At 43.1% G+C, this 7,870-nt stretch overlaps 1 long non-coding RNA gene across 1 annotated transcript in view; it reads left to right on the top strand.

Moving 5' to 3' along the window:
• Nucleotides 1-5,500: 5,500 nt before the first annotated feature.
• Nucleotides 5,501-7,870, top strand: part of LOC112548559 — a 16,034-nt gene continuing 13,664 nt past the window's right edge. The window contains exons 1-2 of the long non-coding RNA XR_003092256.1: nucleotides 5,501-6,075; nucleotides 7,179-7,310. This is a non-coding gene — a long non-coding RNA (uncharacterized LOC112548559). The remainder of the gene's footprint in view (nucleotides 6,076-7,178; nucleotides 7,311-7,870) is intronic.

Here is a 7,870-nt window from a genome sequence, read left to right as displayed (position 1 = left end):
TCCCTACTTCCAACAGAAAAGCTGATAGAAGATCTCTAAACATACCACTTAAACCAAAGATTATAATCATATAAAACAACTGGTGGTTACTATACCCTGTGGATTTCCAAAGACTATGTAAACAGATTGGGGTTTTTGTCAACCAAACCAGTTTAACTTGACATTTACAGTTTTTTCCTAACATTTTTCTGTAAACTACTAGCACAAACAAGGTATTTATCTCTATACCATTAACTGCTGGCAGTGTACAAGTATAGAAACAAACAAGATGTCTCCATATATAGTTTGGGAGTACAAAGTTGAAAATAACAGAGTACTGAATAAAGTGTACTACAGGGCATTAACTGCAAATACAGCTAACTGGGCTTGCATGCTCTCGCGTGCCACACTTCTTCCCCCCCTCCCTTTTGGTACAAGCTTTCAACCTATACCAAAATCCAAAGGAATTCAAGCACACCACAAAATCGAACATTATTTTTGGTCCTCTGACCCCTTTTTACAAAAGCAAGTACAGAAAGTTGCCAAGTAACATCAAGCAGCTGAGGGTGAGCACCCTCTCTCTTAGGTTCCAGTAGCTGACTGCTTGCAGAGATCTGAGGCCCTTTTTCAAATAGGCCACAGGTTAGAGGAGCTTTGTGGCATCTAACATACATAGGGTGTGTGTGTGGAACAGGGGTGGGCAATTATTTGGGCTTGCGGACCACTTAAGGAGTTTTGCCGAGCTCTCAAAGGCCAGGTTAGCACTCCTCCCCCTCCCCCCATGCAGCAGTTCATTTAAACTCCCTAATGCGGGTGGGCAGGGAGTGGTGTTTGGGAGGGAGACGGGTGGGCTGTGCCAGGGAGACCCTAGGATCTTGGGGCAGTGGGGCTGTGGTCCCCACGGGGCAAAGCCGCCTCTGTGACAGGTGCCGGTTCTGCGGGCAGAGGCATGCAGGGAATACATTGCAGCTGCGCCTTGGCCTCAGCTCCGTGCTGTCACCACCCCCAAATCCTGGACCCAGCCCTGGATGCAGCTACCTGCCTGCATAGTTCCTGACCAGTTTCCATAGAGTACCCAGGACCATGGGGCTGTGACAGCATGGGGCTGGGGCAGAACCCCAGTTCTGTGGGCAGGGATATGTGGGGAGCGCATCATGGCTTTGCTCAGCCCCTTGCTGTCACTGCCTTATGATCCTGGTGTCTCCAGGTGACAGGGAGCTGTGTGTGGGACTGGGATTTTGGGGTGGTGACAGCATGGGGCCAGGGCCGAGTTGCAGTCTGCACCCTTCCCCGCAGAACTGGCATCTGTTGCAGGGGCTTGCAGGCAGTGGCTCATGGTTGGGCACTGGTCCTCAGCACTGTGCTGTCACTGCCCAAAGATCCCTGGATCTGTCCGACCGCACACTCCCATCTCGCTCTTAGAGGCTGTTCTCTGCCAACCCGCAGCCCCATCTCAGCTGTCTGAGCAAGCCTCCTGCCCATGCCCAGTGGTACAGTGGTGGGTGCAGGGTGGACCATCTGGAGTACTTGGGCAGCGGAGCTGGGTCTGACTGGCAGATGGAAGGAGCTGCTGCCAGGAAATGGAGTCTGGCTACCACATTGCCCCAACCCTGCTGCTCGCCCAGCCACACATGCTGTGGCATGGGCTGACCCTCCCACCTGGGCTAGGCAAGACCAAGGGACCTACCATGGGCCAGACAAAGTCCTTCGTCAGGCTGGATCCAATTTACTGACCGTATTTTGTCCACCCAGGTCAGTACAGAATGTGTATCTTGAACACATGCAAATGTATAGTATTTAAAAGCCAGCTTTTAGAAAGTATTTGAGATTCAAAGTATTTTCCAATGTGTAGTTTTAATGTTTGCCTCCACTTAAGGCGTCATTGTAAAAACAAAACAAAACAGTGTTGTACATGAAGTATATTATGCATCTTCACTTATTTGGGAAGTGCACTGAACCAAAACAAACTGTCCAACATCAAAACATATTTTGTAGTGAGAGATGATATGAGCCTTGAATATTTAAGGGAATAATGAGGAGGAGTTGGGAAGTGTTTTTTGTCATCGTGTACAGTATCAAAAAGGGTGATATTGGAATACAGTGGGCACCAAAACTTTTTTAAAAAAGGAAATACTAGTAGGTGCAGAGAACAGGCACAAAAAATGAAGGTCTAGAAAAAATGGCTTGCTCTCAACATATGATTAAGTACCAGCTTGAAGAAGAGTATGTATCAAAACGAGAAGAACTATAAAGAATCAGCAAATAGAAAAATAAAACTAACGTCAGTTATGACATACTAATTTTGGTGAAAGATGTAGGAATAGCTTTATTTATCACAATAAATAGATTTTTCAGCTTTCAGCCGATTTTCAATTGTGTGATCAGTATGCATATATTTCTTAGGTTTCTGATACCTCAAACAGCAAATTCCATCCAATAGAAGATTACAATACAGGTATGTTGTAAAATGTCTTTGTACCAAGGGCATATTTGAGAGATTGCATTTAAGAAATATGCATCTACCTATTTTATTTACTTCTCAGTGGCGTTTTCAAAACTCTCTGAATAGGAACATTTTTAAGCTGAAACAAAATACTTTCTTCAGAATTGTTTTTAAAGACTTGCTTCAACTTTTAAACTTAAAACAATAGGATAATAAATGCAGTTGAATAAAACTCCTTATATAGCACAAGTATTTTTGCGTGGGCAGGGCATGTCCTGCCAGCACCATAACTGAGGGAGGCTTACAGTTGTGTTAATGGGCCTAGGCCACTGTTGCCTTTCACATAACAATTAGAATAGGCCTGTGCTTTAGAGGAAGTGCATTGAACTGGGTAGTCTAGAATGGTCTCTGTTCATTACCCTCCCTGGCATCCACCATCATTGGTGCGTGGATGCCAGAGAATACATCTCTGTTTAACATGCAAGATATCTAAATTCACCGCTTACAATGGAAAATCTACAACCTGAAATAGGCAGTTGTTCCAATAAAAGATAACCATGAGAATCTTTTCTTCTTGTGTATTTCCTGGACCATCACAGCTACAATCACTCCAACACTATGCAAGCATGAAGGACTTCTTTAGTTTAATTAGTTTCCTCAGGTTTGCCAGGTGCTTCTGTAGGCTGCCAATGATAGGCCTTGAATTTATGAAACCTTGTGCATCAGATCCTTCCAAGTATTTTTGCAATGGTTAAAGCTTATGAGATGAAATTGCATGTTAAGCCAAGATTAGGGCTTCAGTTGGACTGGTTCAGTGACCCACTCTTTTACCTACCTCCCCACACCTGGCCCACTTTTTTCTTGATGATGTCATCTTATTTTTATTAAAGTAAAACCTAAGGTTTTGGAGTACAAGTCCTTTGATTATGTGAATTGCTTAACTGAAGCGGTGATATCTGCCTGAAGCAATTTCACTTTTTATTTCTTGAGCATTAAGAGCTTCCTGGTCATCTCTTAGAGATCTGTTTTGTAGCCGTGTTGTTCTGGGGAAAAAAGAGGAACACAAAACTCTAAAACTCTTGGTTCAGAGGTGATACCTTTTATTAGACCAACTAAAAATAGCAAAAAAAATGTTTTGCTATTTTTAGGTGGTCTAAAAGGGTATCACCTCTGAACCAAGAGTTTTAGAGTTGTGTTTCTTTGGTCATCTCATGACTTTTCTCAGATATTCTGCTCTCTCTCTGTTAAGACCCTACACATTTTTTTTTTCCTATCTAGTTTTCAATTTTTTCTTCAGAAGGAGCATTCTGTTTCTTCATTCTACCCTGAAAATACCCTCCCTTTTCTTCACCATCTATTCTTCCCCGTTGCCCTTTTCAGAGCATGTTTGCCCCTAACATTTTTGTCTTCTAGTTCTCCCAGATTGACTCCTTCCTCCTACTAGAGAGAAAATTTGGATGAACAAATACAGCTGAAGTTTGGACCAATGAATACAACAAAATTTATGGAGTTTTCTCTGTAGGATAATTTTACCTTTAGTTTATTATGAATGTAGTTTAAAATATATAAGATTAATTTTCTAATACCAATTATTTTCTGCATTTCTTAGGAATTGGTAGAATTTCACAAGTAAGTTAAATAAGGTGGATTAATTTACATGGTTTCTGTATGTTTATTAGTGATTTGGATGCTGGCATAGAAAGCTTCTTGAGCAGTTTTGCAGAGGAGACAAAACTGGGAGGGATTGTGAATATGGAGGATGGGAGTGCAGTTGTGAAGAATCTTGACAGATTGAAAAGCTGGGTTGAAGTTAACAGGATGAAGTTCAGTGCTGATAAAAGCAAGGTGCTACACCTTAGGAAGAATAATCAAAAATACAAATACAAAATGGATGATGCCTGGCAGCACTAATGAAAAGATTGAGAGTCTTGGGAGATCACAGATTTAGGATGAATCTGCAGTGTGATGTAGCTGCACAAAAGGCAAATACAGTTTTGGGGTGCATCAACAGAAGCATTAGGTGCAAGACACAGGAAATGATAGTTCCTCTCTAGTTGGCACTAGTTAGGCATCATTTAGAGTAGTGAATGCGGTTTTGGGCTCCACATTTTTAAAAAGGGCGTGGAGAAGTTAGAGACAGTCCAGAGACAATTGACAAAGATAATAAAGAGCTTGGAAAGCAAGTCTACGAGCAGAGGTTGAAGGAAATGGGCATGTTCAGCTTGTAGAAAAGGTGCTTAGGAAGGGCATGATAGCAGTCTTGAAATATCTGAAGGTTGCCATAAAGAGAGAACATATTTTTCTTGCTGCAGAGAGTAGGGCGTGGACCAATGATGTGAAGTTTCATATGGTTAGATTGGATTTGGGGGAAAAAAGCCTCTTCCTGTTAGAATAGTGAGGTAGTGGAATAGACTGCATAGGGAATCTGTGGACTCTCTATCACTGGAGGTGTTCGAGAAGATGTTGGACAGTTGCTGGTCAGGGATGTTATAGGTATTGCTGTACCTATGTTCTACAGGTATTTCCTATGCTTCTGGGTTTGCTGGTTGTTGCCTGGGGCTGGGAGGGAGCCCTGCTGCATCCTGCCCCTTCCACCTCTGTCATCTTTTTGCTACGTGTCTGATTTAAAAAAAAAAAAAAAAATTGTGAGGGAGCATGTAGGTATGCATGTGGACATGTGGGGTGTGGATGGGTATGGGGTTTGTGAGGGGAAGTGTGTGGGGGGAGGATAGCTGGGTGTATGAAGGGTGTGGGTGTCTGTGTGTATGGCAGTGTGGGGGGGTGTGGGTGTCTGTGTGTATGGCGGTGTGCTTGTGGGACTTGCCCTATGAACACACACTTGCACTCGCAGCAGGCATTCAGGGAAGTAGTGAAAGTGGCCACAGGCAGAGGCTTCTGGTGGGGTGGGGTGGGGTAGGAGGGGCTGAGGGTAGTCTCGGGCAGGGCCGACCTTGCTCCTGGGTCCTACTGCCCCTGGCTCCTGTCACCTTTGACATGCAGCCAAGAGAAGATAAAAAGTTTAGAAAATAAATATTTAGATGCCCTGCGGGCCAGATAGAATGGCTTGGTGGTCTGGATCTAGCCCATAGGCCATGTTTTGCTTGGCCGTGCAGAAGAGCATGTTTTTCTGGGGGGGTTTTCTCCCCCCTCCCAATGTCTGTCAGTGCCCTTCCATACTAAAACTCTGTAGTAAAAGAACTAATTGCTTTGTTGCCATAGAGTAGCATATAGGAAGAGGAACAAAGAAGTTTTCTCTGCTTCTGTGTTTAAACCTGCAAGGGGAGTGTAATTAAATAGTGTAAAGCAGAGTTGCCTAATTTCTAAGTGACAGGGGGCCTTCCCTCAACCCTGTGGTGTGGTCTTGTTGTGTGGGGAGTGATTTCCTCTGCCTTGCATTGGTGTAGATACCATGTGGGGTCCCTGGGTTCCCCAAGGGCTCTTTAAGCCCCATGGGCTGCACCAGTTCATCCCTTACCACCCCCACAGGCGGAGCAGGCAGTGGAAGCTGGAGGAGGGACGGGGAGCCTGGGGATTCCGGCTGTAGCAGGAGCTACAAGAGAGCCAAAGTTGGGCATGGCATCCAGCCCAGGCACCACAGTTTAACCCCTCAGGAGTCGCCAGTTGGACAGTCATGGCATTTTTACTGCTTTTTGGTGAGATTTAGTGCACATATTTAATTTGACGTTTAATTGTAGGAACTGCTATGCAGCAAATCTGCATAGGATCATAGAAAATTAGGGTTGGAAGGGACCTCAGGAGGTCATCTAGTCCAAGCCCCTGCTCAAAGCAGGACCATCCCCAACTAGATCATTCTGACCATGGCTTTGTTGAGCTAGGTCTTAAAAACCTCCAAGGATGGAAATTCCACCACCTCTCTGGGTAACTTGTTCCTGTGCTTCACCATCCTCCTAGTGACAGAGTTTTTCTTAATATCTGACCTAAACCTCCCTTGCTGCAACATGAAGCATCATTGCATCATTTTACATAGTTTGATGTATTTCTTACATAGCAAAATGAATCTGTTGTTAATGGGATGGAGTACTGATGTAACTGTTCATTGGTGGCAGATGGCCAGCTGGTTATTTAGAGTAAGGATCAGATTACTACTGTGTGAGAGGAATGGCAAATCCCTTGTATTTCTTTTTATATCTGATTGTCTGAGGCTGAAGTAATGTTTGGCCCCCATGACATTCCATTACTGGAACATTAAGATAAAAGTTTAATTTAGAAAGGACTTATTAAACTTGCAATGTGGCATTTCCTTTCTAAAACGTAAAGTAGAAAGAAATGATGGATTCATTGCTATATAATGTAGCAACATATTGCTCTTGTGGTTTCTGCTTGAACGTATGCTATGTGTGGGTTTTAGAAGATGACAGTGTGTGAATGCAGACTGTTGAAGGCATGGTATCCCTCGTGTCAGATAATTTTGAGACTGGGATGAAATTGGCAAGCATCAGGTTAATTGTTATTCTGTGGGGGAAGTAACATCTGGGAGTTAAGGATTTTTGCAGCGATTTGGGAGTGAGGGTGTCTAAAAGCATAGTGGTAGAATGGGGGAAAATATCAGAGCATAAAGTGCATGGTCAGATCAGATGGACTGTCCCCATACTTTTGAGTGCAAATGGCAATGAGTAATGAAATGAGCAAGTCTCTTAAATAGAAAAGGGATTTGCCATTTATTTTCTAAAAGTTCATTTTCTAAGACATGTAAGAAAGCTAGATTATTAAAATGAAGATGTCGATTATTTTGCAGGACACTGTCCATTTTGTCCTTTGGCAGGATGCTGCATAAATTAAATCAAAAATATGTCATCTGTAAATCGCAGGTGAAGTGAGGCATGCTGTGGATTTGAAAGTGCACACTCAGCATGGAGAACAGACTCAAGTTTGTATAATCTTTTCCCAATCCAGTTGTCTTTATTCTCTTTTTTTCTTGGCCTTTAGACTGTAGTATCTTGAACATGAGGTTGTCTCCCCTATACTCTGGCTGTTCAGGTAAAAGTAACTGATCCTGTACTGCTTTTTGTAAAAGGTAGGCAAAAGTTCCTGTTTCATGTATTTTCTGAATATGTACAGAATGTAGCTGGAGCTGAAATTTTTCTGTTGCAAAGAACTTGGAAAGACCACAGCAGGTCAGAATGAAATTCCTTTGAAATCTCTGGGTTTATCTTAAGTGTTGTATATCACAACACCTTGAACCACAGCACCTCAGCGACATCACCCTGGTTGAGAATCACTGGTCTGTAAGAGCTCTTGGAGAAGTAAGGTCTTCTTTCAATTCTACATGCCTTACAATGGAAGCTTTGCCAGATCCTTATAACTGTTTAAACACAGCAGAAATTTTTCACCCACATTTTACCACCTTCTGTTTTTTCTCTTAAGGCTGATTTGGATGAGCTGTCTTTTAGCCTGAAGCCCCTGGGGTAATCCAAGACATTTTGCAGC

The sequence above is a fragment of the Alligator sinensis genome, unplaced genomic scaffold (genome assembly GCF_000455745.1).
Source record: "Alligator sinensis unplaced genomic scaffold, ASM45574v1 scaffold2077_2, whole genome shotgun sequence".
Lineage (NCBI taxonomy): Eukaryota > Metazoa > Chordata > Crocodylia > Alligatoridae > Alligator > Alligator sinensis.
The sequence above is the reverse complement of the archived record's forward strand: the minus strand, read 5'-3'. Positions and strand labels throughout refer to the sequence as shown.